The following is a 19,401-nucleotide window of genomic DNA, read 5'->3' as shown; positions in this document are numbered from 1 at the left end:
CCATGGGGGTGGCTGGGAAAGGGGGAGGGGGTCAGGGGGCTCATGCAGAGCCTTCCATGCAGTATGGACTTCCTAAAGCACATTAAGACAGATACTTAGTATGCATTGTATGCATATCCAGATTCATACATTTAGTCTCTTCCTCCAGATCATCATGAATCAAGGATGTAAAGCATCTATCACATTCAATAATTTGCTCAATTAAAAATAGTCTCTTTGGTCAATTGATTACAAAAAAGAGAAAAAACAACATACAGTAATTGTAATGAAACATTTGAATCCTCACACACTCTTTCAGGTGAAAATTTCTATAGCATTTTTAATCAATAAGACCACAGGATAAATTTCTAGGAAAGGTTTTCACCTCATTTTCATATCACAGGGCTGTTTGGGCCTACAACCTTGCCTAATGTTGTTCCCACTTATGTAGGTGGAGCAACAAAAGATATCACAAAAAGAATCCTCATTTCTTGTTTATTTCCCTAACTGTCATAGGTACAAACCCCCACTAAACCAGGGCTGTGCATCTTCCCTGTGGCCCTGAGCCATACACTGTGCTAGGCTAGCACTCTGTGCTGTGCAGGTGGCATAGGCAGCGTGTGGTCTCCCCTATAGCCCTCTACCACAAGGCAGTGGAAGAGAGAGCTGCAGGGCCCTGTAGGCCACTGCTTTTCAGCCCTGCCATAAATAAGAGAGATCTGTTTTACTTTTAAAAGCACAGGTTTTATTAAAGTTTGAGAGTTCAGCTGCTGGACAAATAAATCATTGGATTGGGAACACACAAAAAGATCTTCTACTTTTAAAACAAAACAAATAATATTATATATAAATCACAGACATACAAGAGGAAAAAATACTGCAGTAAAATATTTATGCAATATTTTTCCAGTAAGTTCTCCATTTTTCTTGCTTAAGAAATTTAATTAGTAAATATAACATTACTAGTCCTCTACACTTTTGTTACACTTTAAGATATTTGTATATCCTTAAATGTAAAACAGACATTAACAAATTATTCTTCTTCCATATCCTTGTGAAGTTCCCTCTCCCCCCTTCCCCTGCCCCGCACCCACCCTCAGGGAAACTGTGACAATGAAGTTTATATGATTTGGCCAAAGTCATGCAAGAGAACTAGAGAGAGGCCCCTCGGCCCATTTTATATCCAAGCGAATATTCCTCCTGTCTACATCCCACTTTCCAAGGCATCCTAGATGATGTTACAGAGACTTCATGGTTTTTAAAGTTATAAAGAGATGATTAGTTAGTTGATCACCACACAAACACTGTTCTTCTGCATAACTGGTTATTAGTAATATCTCCTCCTTATGTAAAGCTTCTAAGTAGCACTAGATTGTAGCTGAAGCGTATTATATATATTTTTGCTGTTATCTTTTCATGTGACAATTGTTATAGTCATAAAAGGGGCACTTTGTGATGAAGAGGGGAGAAATAATGGTCCCATACAAACCAAAAGAGGGTGGGGGCACTGAGGCAACAGACAGACATAAATTTGAAGCCCTCCAAATTTGCAACCCCACAACCAGAGCACTCAAAATCACCACAGTGTAGGCGACCATATGTCCTGGTTTGGCCAGAACAGTCCCGGATTCCATAAGCCAGTCCCAGCCAGTTAGTCAAAATTCTCAAGGTGGAATCCAGCAGGGAGGTGGAATGGAATGGTGCACCAGGCAAGAGGCTGGGCAAGTACTGCTGCTGCTCTGCAGGAGCAAAGACTATAGGGATCTCAGATATGGCATACATCCACTCACCTTGCTCCCACACAACAGCAGTGGTACCTGCCCAGCTGCCCACCCCAACCCTCCAAAAAGAAAGAAAAAAAAGAAGATAACAACAACTACCAAACTGGAAAATGTAAATATCAGAATTCAGGAAGAGGAGGAACCACCACAGAATATTTTAAGAGTATCTTAAAGCTTTTTCAAGCTTCTGAGTTACAAAGCCAAACAGTTTCACAGTTACAGAGATCTACATTAAGAGTAACTTTAGCAAATTTAGTTGAAATACTCTAGATTTTATAATGATGTAAGAGATCAGAATTTGGTCCACAGCTACAGTAAAGCATAAGTCTAGATACATTATGTTTACATTACCACTATTCTATGTCTAAGGACATTTTTATTTTTAAATACCGCCTTGTGTGTTTTGTTCCTCACAAAACATTGTGCTAAATAGATCGTCAAACCTAAACAAATTATAAGATTCTCATGTTGTTTTCCTGTGTGCAGACAGTGCGTCTAGCACATATAAAGCATCTCTCTCTATTCTGCAAAATTCACAATTCCCATATATATTGTACATATACTAAAGCATGCAAGTTTCCTTCCCCTAAGATTGCATGGAAGAAAACAGAGTACCATAAAGGGGAAACATACAAATAAAGTTATTAAACAGTCTGCTTTTAAGAAGAGTCCTTCATTTGTCATATATAATATCATCATGGAGTAGGGCCCACTGGTGGAATTTGAATGCTGCTGCATGGTAACTTGGAACCTTAAACAAAATGAGTGGCATTGTAAAGAGACATGACTGGAGGAAGCAGGCCACAGTACACCAAAATATCACTGGTGGTACTGGGAGATCAGAAGAATAAAAAAGAAGTTAGGTTAGATTCACAGAGTAAAGGGAATTTATTCAGGAAATTAAATAAAAATAGGAAACTTAAACTTGACTTGTTGAAGGAAAAAAAGTTAGTAAATCAACAAACGAATTTAAAGAAGCTAATCTATTAAGAATGACAAGTAAGATTACTTTAGCAGTTAAGTTTTGTACAGACTGTAAAGGATTGTGACAGCATGTAGAGCCTTTTAAGAAGCCAGAAGATGCATCTAGATGAAAGGAATACAGCTGCTGGGTAGACTCGTAGCTGGGAGTACCAAAGAAGGCCCTAGCTGCAAGAGAGGAGGCACAAGGAGCTTGGCAAGTCTGCAAAGTTTTGCAGCCTGGGGGAAGGCAGTTTTTTCTGTTTGCTTTGGCTTCCCTATGTAGAGGAGCACTTTGAAGAAAATAAATAGTTTGAAACTTAAGAAAAGTTTGGTTTAAAGTCCAACAAGAACAACTGTAAAAGGCTAAGCTCACAAGGATTATTATGTTCATACAACCTACTATTAAAGCATTTACACTATGGAGTGGGGTCTGAAAAATGTAGAACAATACCTTCCAAGATAAATACCATCCCTTATCTCTTACTCAAGTTGGTACTGAGCTCTCTTCAGTGTTTCTCAGTAGCTAATTAGATCAGGCCTTTTTACTACTAAAAATGGCAAGGAAACGAAAACCCTAAAATATTTTGTTTGGGCCACAGCAGCACATTTTTGGAATGGAAATTTAACAGACGCCCATGGCACGAGTGTCACCCATGTCACGAGTCTTGCTTGTCCGCAGCTTGAGGTACAGTTCCCCCCAAACCCCTGTACCGATCTCCTTGAAACTTAGCAGGCTTTGTGGCCTCAGTAAGAGCTACCACCCCTGCTATTTTGACCCCCCCTGTGGTTGTAACACAGACATGACAGGAGTTTTGCTTTCAAGAATTTGGGGTGCAGTTCCCCCAAACCCCTGCACCAATCTTCTTGAAACTTGGCAGGTTCCATGCTCTCAGCAGAAGCTACCATGCCTGCAGGTTTCATCCAAATCAGACAAAAAACAATGAAGTTATAGATATTTCATTGATTCCCCCCATTATACCCTATGGACGGATCTCGGAGGTGGCTCCGAAGCTTTGGAGCCACTTTGGCCGGATCAAGGCGGAAACCCAGTCTGGAGCTCCGGATTGGATCGCTGCCATCCGAAGTGGCCAGATCCGAAGCTGGATCGGATCGCTGCCGACTCACACAGGCTCGATGGATTAACTGTCTTTCCTATCAATAGATCTGCTTTTGGTTCTTGCTTTCCAAAAGCAGAATAGTGTTTCATTAGCACCTAAAATTGCAATGGGTGCATTTAGTTATATAAATTAAACACCAGTTACCACTATATATCTTCCTATCCTTCTACTCAGTCACTTATCAAACTGTCTACAACTGCTGTATTGATATATTATCTTCAAACTCACTTTGGGATTATCTCCAAATTGTGTACTCTCTCCATTTCACGGGAAGTGCTCTCCCTCATGATCTTCAACTGTATTTCAAGATGTATTCTCCAGTCTCATTCTCCTTGACCTACCAATTGCCTTTGTTCTGAATGACCCCTACATCCCCTTTGGCCATTTATAGTCACTTAGCTTTCAAGAACAGACCTCTCATTCTCATTGTAGGTCATCACCACCACTGTGTTAACATGTGGTTTGCTGGTTCTCTCTCTCAAACCTGGAAGCCATCCTTGGCCACAGACATTTGTACTGGGAGGAAAGCTATGAATGCTGTGATGCTGAGTTGGATGGAGCGTCCCACGGGAGTGTGTGGGTGGAGTGGGGAAAGGGCCCTCCACATGCTTGGCAGCAAACCCAGAAGTGGATTGGAAGTACTTCCAGTCCACTTCTGGGTCCACTGGGGAGTGCCCCCCCAGAACCAGGAGGCACCAATCACTAAGCCAGGAAGATGCAGGGGGACCCCTCTGTGCACTCCCCAGCAGACCCAGAAGTGGACCAGAAGTGCTTCTGGTCCACTTCTGGGTCTGCTGGCAAGCATGCTGGCGAGCCCCACTCTGCGCTTCTGTAGGGCACTCCATGCGCCCCATCATGGCAGCATTCACGGCCACCTGCTACCTAGAGACATGTAGAAAAAACATTTAAAGCTGTGTCTAAGTCCGAATCAGCAAATCTTTCTAAACCTCTCCGATTCAATTCAGAGAGATTAAAGGGTCCTCTCATTTGATTTGGATTTGGAGGTTTGGCCACCGAATCAGGCCGAATCGCTGCTGAATCAAATCAAGGACCAAAGCTTTGCACAGCCCTACTAGCTAGTTTGGGTACTAACTACTAATTGCAACTGTAGCAGTGCTTCATATGGAATGCAAAACCTTTGCAAGAAGTTGACAAAATATTTGTGCTGTTATAAACTCATTTCTGCTATGGCCAGACTGCTACTGGTACTCATGCTAGATGGTTTCATGCCAACTCAGTGTCTATACACTAGACTGCAGTCATAATTGTCAATGCAATGTAGACATAACTTCAGAGAGATTAAAGAACTCCAAACTCCTGCTGCTGGCTCTCTGCAGGACCCCATGGAAGCCATTTCAGCCACTGCAGGCAAAATAGGCTGTTAAAGTCCTCACCTACCTCACAGAAAAGCTGTGGGAAACAAGCAATTAATGGACAAGCATTTAGAGATACTCAGGCAAATATATTTATGGAGCAGAACTAGCTCCTGCATCACTTGCCATGATTGTAGATAGTGGTTAGTACTCTGTGTTGTCGCTGCAGCAACCTTGGTTCAATCTGAGTCACGGCAGGAGAAGATGTGGCGCTTCCTTTTACAAAAAATGATGGGCGCAAACTCATTGAACATCGCTTCAGGCTAGACATAAGGAAAAACTTCTTTACAAGTCAAGTGCCAAAGGTTTGGAACAGGTTCCCACCAAAGGTGGTACATTCATCCACCATGGCTATCTACAAAAAGAACCTGAATGCCCATCTTGCTGGGGTCATCTAATCCCAGCAGTCTTTTCTACCCAAGTGCAAGGGGGCTGTACCCGATGATCTGTAAGGTCTCTTCCAACCCCTAACGACTATGAAACATTGGTCACTGAATGCCAGTGATTCTTAACCAGGGTGCTATGAGATCCTTTCAAAAGGTGCAACAGGATGTCACAGGATGTCACTCAATATTACCTCTGCTGGGTGTGCAAGCACCTACACAGGATTCACAAAATAACTCTCGAGATTTCATATAGGAATTCCTAGCATCATTCTGGCCTGTTGTTATCTTTCTGCTTTTTTTGCAACAAAAGAATTGCTCTATTATTTTTCTGTAGTCAAAAAATGAGTGAAATCTAACAGCTGGGATTTTCCTAGAGATGCCATGAGTCTAAGCACAGTAATAAGACTACTGGTCAAACGATAAGCAATAATAAGAAAGGTAACATTCATTAAAAAAAACCCAAACAAAACACAATCCTGCTGCAGTTTTTAGAGTTCTGTGCAGCATCACCATCTTCCTTTCAGGCTCCATTAAAATCCTGAACATTGCCACTAGAGCTGACCAGAGGACATCACTTCCATTTCATAGATGTAATATTTTAAAATTTAATTTCACTGTACTGGAAAAAAAAGCCAAAACCTTTGGAGCATTTTGTGAAATGGAATGTCATTGAAATAGTCACGTTTGGAACCAGATATTCAGGTTTTTGATACTGAGCAGGGAATCCACCTGGATCTTACAGACCCTCCCATAAAAGAGTTTTAAAAAATACATCTTCCTCTCTGCACAGAACTTTACAACTTTGATAACAATACTGTACATTTGATTGAAAGTGTTCCACTGAGAAATCCTTCCTCTTCCCCTAAACAAAATGAAGTCACTCCATCCTCAGGTATACAATTAGCTCCAACAACTAGTGGAAGAAAGGCCTCTGGAGCCAGAGAACTGAAAATCTAAATTCTTTCTTTTAACTCATTCATATTTCAATGTACTGGCATAGAACAAGTCTTTAAGGAATCGTTCCTTATAGCATCTAGTTCCCACCTTATTTACCTTCTCATATTCCACATATTCCTTTACTCAAAATAACTGCATCTGAGAATCTGCATCTTCCAAATCTTTATCTTGAAGATATAAAAAGTTTCCAATGAAAAAGAAATCATATCACTTTAACCTGTCCAAAAAACAAGATTATATGCATTTAACTACAGGTATGCAATACTTCTACATATGACATAAAAATACAAAGAAGTTTCTATACACTGAAGTTTCTAATAAACAACCACAAATCCATTTCTTGCTTTCTTTTTTTCCATTTCTCTTACTTGTAACTTTGTTGAAAATGAGTTCTGTGAGATTCATTTTACTTTTTTTTTTTTTACTAGAATACTAAAATAAATCAAAGAATATCTTCTTAATCCAAGTTTGATGAATTATTCCCAAAACCAAAAATCAGTGTTTTTTCTGCATGCTTTAGCTAAATTTTAGTGCTTTCTTAAATAAAGTAAGAGATAGAAGATGGGAAACAATTGAATATTGCTCTGAGGCAAGTTCTTCAAACTGGTGATTAATGTCAGGTACTGTCTCCCCTGTCTGCATTCTTAGAAGTTAGGCATACTGGCTTAATGTTTAAATTCCCCTACGGGTAAGATTCTACCTCAGTGTCTAGTAACCTGTATTGCAGATGCTTTCTTAAATCAATTAGGCTTAATCCATCAAATCTGATAATCTCAACTATAAGAGGCCTTTAGCTAAGAACACAGTCATTTGACATTTTTCCTCCTGTGCAACATTCTCTTTGAATGGAAAATGTTTTCTGTTACTGCCAGGTAAAATGTAAATCCTGCAACAATCTGCTCAGCTTATTATTTTCAAAATCAATAAATAATTTCATCAACCAAAATCCATGCTCATATTCATACTGCAGAGGAGTAATGAGCTGCAAAAACTGTCATATTTTTAGGCCTTCTTTCCAAATAAATTTGTCTTTAATTCTGAGACAAGGTATTGCATTTCTGACATACCATGCTGTTGGGTGAAACCGATTAAATTTTGAAGGATGCGGATTATACAATCAACTCTCAGAGCTCTGCGATTTTCCCTTGGGTGATGCTGGCAAAAAAAAGCTAGTATCCATTGGTTCACATATATTTGTTTCAAACTTTCATGGAAACAATGGAGACAGTCATTACATTAACGTGGGATTTTAGCTAGCGTTAGAACCAAAAAACTCATTTCTATTCTACTAATAAAATACTCCACAGACTTCTCCTAGCAATGGAGCTGAGCTGGAAACTCATTTTCTGCTCATATCACCCTCTGCCTCCAAAATGCATAGGGATAGATGAAGAAAAAAAATATCCTCAGTGCAATACTAGTTAAGTAGAAAAGCACATTTTAAAAACAGATGAGGTTTAATGTCAGTTTCTTTCAATTGTCCCAGCTAAAGTACAAACAGATGTGGAGCAAATATGTTTTGAACAATATTTAGATGCATCAGAATGAGAGTTCTAGAAACTGGTTTAGCAGAGTATTTTGAAGTATAACAACAAGAGTAATCTTACAGGGGGAGAGGAAGACTGAGGGGGAAGGCAAGTATACTCCAAAATCCCTGGATAAAACATGCTTTTTCTGTCACCACAAAGGAAATTTGACACCTTTACTGTAGGGAAAGATTTCAGAGGGATCACCTCAAAAGATTTTGAAGGGCTGCAGAAATACCCTCTTCCCAACTGTACCTACCTGGCCTCATGTAGATGTTCCCTGGCCACCCTGAAGTGCGCGCCTGGGGTCTGCCATGGTGACTGCTCCTGCAGCTGTGATGTTGGGTCATGTTCTCCCCAAGGAAAGTCTTGGCACTTGCCTGCCACAACTTGGATCTTCCGTTTAGTCACGGGGCTTCCCCCTGTAGCAGTCCGCAGGTCAGGCGTTACTCCCAGCAGGTGTTTTTGGGGCTCCACCTCCCCTATACTCCAGCCATGCACCAGCCTCTTGGAACAGCTAATTGGTGGTTAGTCTGATCACCCTCAGGTATTGCCTCCTGTACCCTCCTTATCTGTTCTGGTTCTGGTTCTCTTACTTCGCTCAGGTGTCTTCAAGATGGTGAGCTGTCCTTGGTGATGTGCTGGGTCCCTTTCTCTGTGCCGAGGTCCCCAAAGTAGTCCTGGCTCGCTATGCCCTTTGAGCATTGCTTGCAGCCCTTTTTACCTGCCCTAGAGCTTAGGGCAAATTGAGAAAAGAAATAATTAACTGAGACTCTGGGGAGCGGGCTAAGCCCTTCCCACTCATGCATCTGGCAGCTGTGGACTCTGTCATCACTTGCCACCTTCCTGCCCAGTCTGGCTCCCTCACCATCTGAGGCTCTGTTTCCTTTAACTACTGTTGGATCCTTCCATAGGGTCCCTCTTAGGGCTCTCTTCCTTCTGGCCGCACGATCCTTGCCTGGCTCAGGAAACATCTCCACAGCCTGTTCCCTACTGCGTCCCCATAGATGCTTCCCCGCCGATGGCTTTTATCTCCACCAGGCAGCATTCTTTGACGACATCGTCTTCCCACGCTGGTCCCAGCTGCAGATAAAAGTGGCTTATAAACCACACGGGCGTTCTGTCCTGCTGCGGCTCATCCAGCCTGGCTGTTCCTGAAAATTGTAATTTTGCCCTATCTTCAGGGCTTTTCTTTTTGTTGTAATGGCAGGTTGTTTCCACCTCAACTCCCACCATGGGAGGGGTCTCCCACCGCTTTTCCTTCATCCCCCTGAGACACCAACAGTTTATGGATCTTTTTAAAGACATCTCCTAAACTTAAAAGCTAAGGACAGGCATGACACATAAACTGTTATAAGTGACCAGAAACAGCTTTAAACCTGAAACAGAGCAAATGTTCAGTGTACATAAACCTAAATGGGCAAGCCCAGTTTGAGAGAGACCTGGATGGATGTATTATCAGACTTAACTGATTTAGGTTAAATCAGTCTATTGAACTTCTGTCCCAGATCCCATTCCAACCCAACTTACCTCGCAGTCCCCCAGCATCCCCCACACACAGCGGCCTGCTGGGACACAGTTCACACTCTGCTGCTCCAGACCAGCACCTAGCTGGACCTACCCCCAGGCCGCCACAGAGCCACCTACATAGCTTCTCTGCCCAGCATGCAGCCTGGAGTAAGGCAGGAAGGAAGTTCAGAGTGGGGGGCATGGGAAGCCAACATAGAAGCTTCCCTCAGGGTCCACACAGCCCTGTATTGGCCAGAATGCAGCCAGAAGCTGCTAGGGCATGGTGGGGAACCACCAAGGAGTCTTCCCTCTGGATTTGCAAAGCCCCAGCTCGGCCAGCATGCAGCCTGGATCTCAGCAAGGCATGGGGAGAGCCAACACAGCAGCTTCCCTCAGGATCCCTGTTGGCTCCCCCTACCAGCTTCAGACTGCTTTCTGGCTGAGCCAGGGCTATGCGGACCCTGAGGTAAGCTTTCATCTTGGCTCCCCTTGAGTTTCCCCCACCAGCTCTGGACTGCATGTACCCTTAGGGAAGTGTCCACATTGGCTCCCTATGCCCCCTTCTGTCTGTTTCAGCTGTGAGCTGAGGTTGAGCAGAAGGGCTGTCGTCTGACAGAGTTGAAGTCTCAGTTCCCTCCCCAAAACCTGCTCCAGCGTTCCCCTGTCATTGGTGGTCCAAACACCAGGCATGCCAGGATCTGCTCTGGTGCAGGAAGGGTTTATGGTGACAGCAGGGGGTTGGGGGCATGTGGCCCACAGCCATTCAAGGATGGCCTTGGCTTGGTGGCCCTCAACAATGCCTGGCATGCTGGGAGATGTGCAGGAGTGCTCCCTCAGCTTCTGACCTTGGCCAGGCAAGCATATATTTCCTCCCCCACTCCCCCGCCCCAACCCCTCACAAAGGAAAAATGTGTTTCTATTCTCTCCTGATCCAATCTACACAGCTTGGAGAAACCCGCATAGATTGAACTGATTCCCCCTTGGGCTTTTTGATGGTCTGTGCTTAGCCAAAATGGTATGTTCTTGGGTCTTGGAAAATAGTTAAAGAACAGGTGAATTCAATTATTTCCTTAACCAGGTGCAATTTTTCAGAGTTAGTTCAAACGGAGTGTTTGTGGTACAGACTAAAATTAAACTAGAAGAAGCATTACCATGTTAAATATCTATATGTCCCATATGGGACAATGTGAAATCCAGGACACTGCCTCCCCCTCCCCCCACTCCCCCACCTCTCAAGTCAGCTGCACTGCTGCAGACAGAAATGGGAGCAGGGTAGGGAAGGGCAGGGCAGGGTAGGGTGAGGTGGCATGTTTGCAGCTCTGGTATTCAGGCAGCTAAATGAGGTACTGGCCCATTAATGATCTATTGTTCTTTAGTTCACAGGTGTTAACAACCATCTCCCTTTTTTAATGGTTATTCCATTAATCAAGCAAATCTATTTTAGGGCAATTTTGCTGTTATTTTACAACTCATACCACTCCACCTCCCTGTCCCAAGCCTGGGATGCTCATCTTAATTTTCACCTGCCGGCCAGGACTGGCATCCAAATGTGGGACTGCCCAGGCCTAACCAGGACATATGGTCACCCTATCTATAGGAACACAGGACTACAAGGAGCTTCCTAGGTTAGGGAGTTCAGTTCCCTGCTATCATTTTTTTCTTGTGTTTGAAAAATCTCTCTCAAATGCTACACATATACAATAGACCCCAGTCCTGAAAGGTACAACATACTTATGACTGCCAAGAACTTTAACGGGAGCTGAAAATTATTACAGAACATTCAACATCTCTTGGGATCAGGAGTACATTGTATACAAAGAGACTTCAGATATGTAAAATATTAGCAATATTAAAATAATAGCATATTTTAGAATTAAAATCTGAAGTATCAAATATAAAAACAACAGAAGCTATGTATAAGTATTGAAATATTTTACTTAGGATAATTTTATTGTCAATAGATAATATTGTAACAGAAGAGCTGCTACAAATTCCCATAAGAAATATTATTACATTTCTTCCAAAAAATAATATCTCAATCTACAGAAAGTTAGTTTGCTGAGAAAGATGTAAATCTGCTCCAGGCGTAGCTATAAACAGAATGACTGTTGAACTGAAATGTGTTTTTAAACCTAAAAGAATGACTTACACAAAACCATTCATTGATTTGAGTTGTTTTCCTTCTCATAGATGTTTTTCTGTAGATAGATCACAATCCCCATTATTTCTTTATTACCAAATATGTTCAATACACATCAGATAAACATGTTTCAACTCACAGATTCTAACCAAATTGTTTTCCATCTTAGATATTTTTGATCAGTCAAGCAATGAGATTAGTCATATGGTATTGGTTTTGGTTCTTGAATCTGATGACTTACTTAGCTTTTATGAGTTTATCTACCTCCCCTGAGGCAAACAAAATCTTGGCTATGGGATCAAAATAGTTTTCTATGAAGAATAGTATGACCAGAATTTTTCTCCCATAATATATTTTGTGTAACATTTATACATCATTTGTATTATAACAGCTCCAAGAAGCCCCGGTCCCTGACCACAATCCCGTTTTGGTAGGTGTTGCATAAACCTAGAACAAAAATGTTATAGCCTCCAATATAAAGGGATATATACTGAGTTTTTATTTGTTGCCAGAAATCAGAGATAATTTTTCTTACGTAATCCGCATGCACCCAAGTACTGTTCTCCCCTCCCCAGATAGAAGGGATCAGTGGCAAACAGGAGTGCTGTGCGAGGGAGCTGCAATATGCAGGCCAGATCCCTCTACTCCCTATAGAACCAAGCCAGGATAAGAGCTACTTAACTATATACAGATTTATTGATATATACAAAAATTAAGAGAAATTGCTATTAATAAATATATGAGCTATTAATAAATACAGGTGTGTTTATTAATATCAATATTATTAATAGCAATATCACTTATTAATATTAGTAGCAATAATGTTTATATTAATATTATGTTAATATTAATATTATAGCTAAATGTTTATGGTAATATTAATAGCAATAATGTATTAATAGCAATATTTATTAATTAAAAACATACACTTATCATATAATACTATGTCCTACAAATAAAGCCTGAAAGATTACACCCTTCCAGGTAACCCCAAGCAATGTGTTGATAGACAGGTCTAAAACATACAACCAACAGTTAAGCACAGGTGAGTAGGTATACATACAATTAAACAACAGTCAAAACACAAATATACACAGCTAAGTATAGGTAAGTATATATATAAACATCAGGAAAGGGGTCCCAACGGTGTCCCTTAAGAAGTTTATACTTAACACTCTATTAAACAACTAATATATAAAGTTAAAATGTCCACAAAATACAAGGCAGTGTTACAGACTAGGAGGCACTCTCCCACAAAATATAAGGCACCTCAACAAACAGTTAGCTCAAGCTTCCCCAAGGATAAACTGCCTCACAGCCATGGTAGCTCTCCTCCCCTGTAAGAATCCCTTCCTGAACAACTCACGACTCCAGGGCCTGGACAGGGGTTCCTTGTCCCTTTGGCCAAGGTGCTCCTCATGGGCAAGGCCTCCCAAGCCACTGGCTCTGCTTGGGATGCTGCCCACAGGTGGCCCTGTGCTCTGCCTTCTCCTGGGGGTTGGAGGCTTGGGCTGCCTCATGTGGTGCCAGGTCTCAGTTTGTTCCCGGATGCTGCATGCAGCATTGCCTGCGCTGAGTTCCCTGGCTGCTTGCCAGGGATCACAGACCTAAGCCAACTCAAACTGCTCCCTGGGTCTCAAGCTTCATGCACCGCTGCATGCACTGAGGTTCTGGCCACATGCTGGGGGATCTCAGACCCGAGCCACCTCAAGCTGCTCCCAAGGTCTCAAGCTTCGTGCACTGCTGTGTGCACTGAGGTCCCAGCTGCTTGCCGGCAGTTGCAGACCTGAGCCGCCTTGTGCAGCTCCCAGGGTCTTGGATCCACGCACTGCTGAGTGCACTGGATCCCTTGCCTCACACCAAGGGTTGCAGACCTGAGCCACCTTTAACAGCTCCCAGGGTCTGTGCTCTGTGCACTGATCTGTGCACCAACACCATGTTCCCCACAGTGGAGCTGGGGACTTAGCCGCTCCCGCTTGGGAAGAGGCATCTTCAGGCTCTTGAGGGCACTGGTTCTGCCTGCTAGCCAGCTCACACCAGCTCTTCGTTGTCCATTCTATTCTCCGTCCTTCAATGCATCTCCCATGCGCTGGGCAATGGAGCTCCTTTTATTCACTCCAGAGGCTCCTCCCTGGAGTGTTGTTGGACCTCCAAAGAGCAGGCTACAACCAGGTCTGGGGTTCTCCACTCTCCCCGCATCCCCCGAGCAGGGGCAGGGCAAGCCCCTTCCTAGCAATACCTGATTAGTGGACAGACTCCAGCAATCATAATGAAGATTCTGTGAGCCCGGACATGCCAGGCTGTATTGGTAAGTCTCCCACACTTATTTTTCATTCAGCTTTGGCAGTCAGTGTATCTGGATACAATCGGTCTGTTTATTGTGTTAGTAATGCATAGACTATTAGCTCTAAAGTGCTTATATCTTACTACATTTGTGGATTGGATTCCTTCTAGGCCCTGTTTGTTCTAAGAGCTTGAGGCCGCCATCATGTGTTCTGAAACTAGACCTCCTGGGAAGGAAATACTTCTTTATGATTTTTTAAAGAGTTATGGATTCTTAATTGAGTAGCACAGTTTTCTGTGCAAGAAAAAATACCACTGTTGAGATGTTGAGAAGAGATCTTCAAGGACTTGGCCCAAAGAACTTTGCTTTTGTATTGAAAATTCAAAGGCAATTTTAGAAAAAGAAGTTATAGTAGTGAATTTTGATCTGATATTATGTATCACTTGGGAACAATTGATGGCAATTAAGAAAAAAAGCTTTCTGTGAACAAGTTTTTCTTCATTTTCCCTGTTTTTATGTTAAAGATCAATATTATATACTAAATTTAATCCTTGTCCTTTTTTTTCTTTTTTTCTTTTTTTTAAGTATTTGCTTCTTTATGGATAAATTGAGAGTTTGAGCAGTGTTCCAGATAGCACCCCTACACAGACCTTTGTAAATGGGCTACAGAGTACTCCTCTCTCTCAGATTCAGGCCAAATGTAGGGGTCAACATTAAAATAAAACACTCAGAATTAGGGGAAATGCAGATAATCTTGCTATGCTAGGAGATCAGCACGCTGAAGAAAATAGTAGCAGGAAGAAATTGAAACAGGGGCACCCAAGCAAGCTCTATAAAGCCTATTTAAACAGAAGATTAATATCTATTACAATATGCTTTATTAACCATGATCCACATTACAAAAATAGGTTCGAAACTCATCCTAGAGATCAATCTCTGACATATAAATAGCAACTTGAAACATTACCTGTATTATTTTAAGGCACACTTCTGACTGCTGTAGAGCAATCCTACACGATATTTGTTCTGCAGGGATGAATCCAGGGCTGCACTGTAGGGCTGTGTGAAACTTCGGTCCCTGTTTCGATTCGATGGAGATTCGGCCCAATTCAGTGGCTGAATCTCTGAATCCAAATCGAATCAAGAGACCCTCTAATCTCTCCAGATTGAATTGGAACCCTCTGAATTGATTCAGAGAGATTTGGAAAGATTCGGTGATTCATAGTTTCATAGTTGGTAGGGTCGGAAGGGACCTGAGCAGATCATCAAGTCCAACCCCCTGCCATGGGCAGAAAAGAATGCTGGGGTCAAACAACCCCGGCTAGGTGATTATCTAGCCTCCTTTTGAAGACCCCCAGGGTAGGAGCGAGCACAACTTCCCTTGGAAGTTGGTTCCAGATCCTAGCTGCCCTGACTGTGTAGCAGCGCTTCCTGATGTCTAGCCTGAACCTACTCTCAGTCAACTTGTGGCTGTTATTCCTAGTTACTCCTGGTAGTGTTCAGGGGAACAGGGATTGTCCCGTTCCCTGCTCGTCCCCCTGAATCGAATTGCGTACTGTGATCTGAATCAACTAATTGAATCACTGTCCCTGATTTGGGCTGAATCCAAAATGAATAGGACCTGTTGCACACACCCCTATTGCACTGGTGCAATTGCACCCTGCTTTGATTCCTGCTCCATCCAAAAATTAAAATCAACTGCCTGGCAGTGGCAGCAGCATTTCTGGTCAGGCAGTGCTGAGGGAGTTGCTTGACTACATGGCTCATTACAATCTACCTGATCATTTCTCATCTCTTCTTTCCACAGGTGTTACCAACTCTCTCCTTTTTAATGGTCTTGATGTTCCATTAATCAAGCTGTCCTCAGTTCTGCAATTCTGCTCTTCTGCTGTACCAATGGTTCCTAGTAATGAAACTCCTATTTCACAGACCTGAAGTTTTAAACTCATTCCAATGAAGTTATATTTGTCTTTGCTTCAATCTTAAATTGAATAATACAGCCCTAGGCTCCAAGTGTATTAATAAAGCTTCTAGTTTATTTTTAACTGGTGTGATGATTCACCTTGCCATCTGCACCCCCACTTTCAAAATTCTAGATCTGCCCATGCTGTTCTACAATGTATGTTTACATAAATACAATAACTTATGAAGAAACAAATTCAGTTTATAATGCATCCAAACTAGAACAGCAGTTAGCTGAATATTAATATGAAATATTTGGAGGTTTAGGGAATGTTTTTACTTATGTCTCAAAGAATCTACAGTTAGAGTTCAACCTGGCAAACTGCCAGTTAAACTGCAGAAATTTCTATTGGTCATCACACTGGGCTAATTGCTCCTGCAACCTAAAAGAAAGAAATAACTCTTCAATACACTGAATTGCCAAACTTTTTTTCTTCTGATTTACCAAAAATGGTTTTATAAATTGTCCTTCAGACTTTTAAAAGCTTGTGAGCTAGCTATCAAAACACAATCTAATCTATCCCAGCATCATGCATTAGAGGGTTTAAAAAAATCTAGGGGTGCACCGATAGAGATTTTTGGGGCCAATACTGATAGGTGATTTTAAAGGAGGCATATTGGCTGATACCAGTGCGATTTCTGATATGCAGCCTGGCAGCTTGAAGAGCAGTGTCCAGCTGGTAAGTCTGTTGTGGTGGAAGGGGAGAGGGAGGGTAAGGGGCATAGGGAAGGGTGATCAAGGCCCCTGCAGTGAGGGAGGGATTGGGGCTGGAGCTGGAGCTGGGGCTGGGGCTGGAACAGCCCAGCCAGAATGGGGCATGCCATGGGACAAAGCTGCAAGTGGCTTGTCTGGGGAATGTGGGGAGGAGGGGGCGGGTCCCACTGCTGTGCGCACACTGGGAGAACATGGGGTGGGGCATGTGCCCCTTAGATCTGCACAGGGTGGGCCGGGCGGCTGCTGTAGGCTGGAACTGAAGGCAGGGCTGTGCCAGGCTCTTCCTGGTGGGGGCTGGGCCAGGTTGCACTTGGGGCAGACAGCAGTGGCACTGGGAGGGAGTTATGGAGGGGTTGAAGCCACCCCAAAATTTGCCATAGCCCTCCCAATGCCACTGCCTGCCCTATACACAGCCTGGCCCAGCCCTGGCTGGGAAGAGCCCGGCACACCAGCAGCCCTAATCCGCAGCTGCAGCCTGCCCCACCCCGTGCAGAGCTGGGGGCACACCCTCCCCCCGCCTCCCAAGGTGCTTGCAGCGGTGGGAGCCGGCCCCCTCACCCATGCCCCCAGATGAGCTGCAGCTCCATCCCACACCTGCCCCACCCTGAATGAGTAGCACCTGCTCCAGTCCCACCCCAGCCCCACTCCCTCCATCACCGTAGGGCCTTTAAGTTCCCCCCCCATGCTCCTTCCCTCCCCCACCCCACTCCTTCCACCACAACAGACTTATCAGCTGCATGCAGCTCTCCACACCGCTGTGCTGTGCTGTGCTGTGCTGTGCTGCTCACTGCCTTTGTGCTGCACTGTGGCTGCGCATAAGCACAGGGCATTTATCAGCCACATTATTGGCCACATTAGGCTGATTTCTGATACAGTCTATTTTCTTTATATTGGTGCTGATCTGACATGGGACCAATGCACCTCTAAAGAAGGTATCAGTGCACCTCTAAAGAAGTCACTATATTTTAATGGTTTAAATAATTCTATAATTCTGTTATGGAAACATAAGTACAGATTTTGAATTGCAAGTTACATGCCAGATGAACAAGTGGATGAACAAGTGGAAGGGTTACTAAAAACACCCCAAACACTTAAAAAGAAAAATTATGAAAAGAAAATTTAAAAACTAAACTAACATTGAATTGTAATATAGCTTTAAAGATATAGCCACTAACAGGTATGGCTCATTTTCAATTACTTGCTTCTTAGGAAAAGTAAAGTTTCCAGTAAATCACTTTTTTGTGTTTATATTCCATCTGGGTATGTGAGGAAATTTAATCACACACAAAACTCTCCCAAATATTTTTTCTCTCATTGTAGCCTGTGTTTTATAGCCAGCCAGGAGAAGTTTCAGTGTTTTAACAAAAGTAGTAAATACCATTAACATTCCACCACAGGACTGCATCATTCTACAAAATTTTGCAAGGAAAGTGCCATTGTAAGACAATGGCATATGGAAAAGAAGCATATTGCATACAGCTTTATGTATTATAAGCAGAAAATGGTATATTTAGCAATAGATCATCATACTGATGGAAAGTCAGCATTAGTGGCATAAACTGATTTGCCAGAGAAATATTTTTAATTATCCAATTGATTTTCAAAAAGAGATCTCAGAAGCCTTCCTCTTATCACCATACATGTACCACTACTGTCCTGAAAATCAATCTCTGGTGCATAAATTGGTGTAAATCAACAAGTTTCCCTGTGCAGGGCATTCTGTTGTCATCATAGAGACTATGGGTTGCCAACCTTACCATGTTTCCCTCTTGATACCTGCCCTTTTAAGATGTTATTTTACCACCCTTTGTTAGCCACTGGGCTTTTTATTAGCTCAGGTGAAAAAGAAAAAGGAATCGGGTTAGTAAATCACACTTGTTACACAGGGGTGTATGTTACACATTAATTTTAGGCACATCAATTTTAACACTCGTTACACGAGTGTTAAGGCAGCTCCTGGCTCTTAACCACTAGACTGTCCACACTTAAACACCTGAAACTAATTTTAAGCACGTTAGGTGACTTAGTTACCCCACTCCAGTCTAGGTTTCTCTCTGATCCACATTACTCAACTCGGGTTCTACTAACATGCAACCCCCCTAGGCAACATATTAATGTAAACACTCAAACACCCCACACTCCACCTGCCTACCCCCCCACCCACTGGCCTGACTTGGGCCAAGGCTTTCCGGCTTTGTTACACAGTAATTTTGGGCAGCTCTTGGAGCTCTTATTGCCTGGATTGTTCACACAGTAACACCTGAAACTAGTTTAAGCATTCATTATGAGGTTTAAGGTGAAGCCACTCCAGGAGAAGATTACCTCTGACCTGTGTTACCCAGGTCATGTTACACTAAGATGTAGCTACTGTAGGCTACAGCCTTATGTAAACATCCCACCTGTGCCCCAACCCCTGGCCCAGATCAGATCTACTGCCTTCTTCCCCACCCTCCCCCAGCACCCAAGAACCCTGCTCACTGCACTCCCTTCCCTACCTTCCCCTACCAGAGGGTAGCAACATCAGCAGCGGCCAGGCTTGCAAGTTAACTCTTCACTGCCTGCTCCCCAGTAGAGGCAGGCAGCCACAAGTTTATAGGGACAGAATAAAATTCTAGAATAGGAGGTGGGATTCTTACTTTTTAGTCCTCTAGCCCCCTGGTGGCATAAATGTGCAACTGCTCCAAGCTCGAGCTAGCACTAACACTGAT

At 42.9% G+C, this 19,401-nt stretch overlaps 1 long non-coding RNA gene across 1 annotated transcript; it reads right to left on the bottom strand.

Annotated features, from left to right (window-relative positions):
• Positions 1–3,733: 3,733 nt before the first annotated feature.
• LOC109298235 lies at positions 3,734–18,577 on the bottom strand. Its single transcript, XR_002097548.1, has 3 exons — positions 18,567–18,577; positions 15,195–15,197; positions 3,734–3,853 (listed from the first exon to the last, which is right to left on the bottom strand). It is a non-coding gene; the product is annotated as an uncharacterized LOC109298235 (long non-coding RNA).
• Positions 18,578–19,401: the final 824 nt, after the last annotated feature.

This window comes from Gavialis gangeticus, unplaced genomic scaffold (assembly GCF_001723915.1).
Source record: "Gavialis gangeticus isolate Ggan-Ray unplaced genomic scaffold, GavGan_comp1, whole genome shotgun sequence".
Lineage (NCBI taxonomy): Eukaryota > Metazoa > Chordata > Crocodylia > Gavialidae > Gavialis > Gavialis gangeticus.
Note: the sequence above shows the minus strand (reverse complement) of the source record. Positions and strands in the feature narration are given on the sequence as shown.